The sequence below is a fragment of the Penaeus monodon genome, chromosome 20 (assembly GCF_015228065.2).
Source record: "Penaeus monodon isolate SGIC_2016 chromosome 20, NSTDA_Pmon_1, whole genome shotgun sequence".
Classification (NCBI taxonomy): domain Eukaryota; kingdom Metazoa; phylum Arthropoda; class Malacostraca; order Decapoda; family Penaeidae; genus Penaeus; species Penaeus monodon.
The window spans coordinates 44,169,421-44,169,756 of NC_051405.1; positions in this window are offsets into that span (position 1 = coordinate 44,169,421).

Below are 336 nucleotides of genomic sequence, written 5' to 3' on the forward strand. Positions count from 1 at the left end.
GCGAAAATGAGGGGGGGAGGGGGTTTGGGGGGCGTTCTTGTAAGGAGGAGGAGATCCGTCGGTTTCTTTTTTTTTTTAGCTTTTGTTTTGCGAATGAGGGGGAGGGGAGGGGGGATTGGAGGCGTTCTTTTAAAGGAAAGGGGAAGATCCGTGGGGTTCTTTTTTTTTTTTGCTTTTGTTTGCGAATGAGGGGGAGGGGAGGGGGGGTTTGGGGGGCGTTTTGTAAGGGGGGAGAAGATCCGTCGGGTTCTTTTTTTTTTTTTAGCTTTTGTTTGCGAATAGGGGAGGGGGGGGGGATTGGGGGGCGTTTTTGAAGGGAGGGGGAGATCCGTCGGA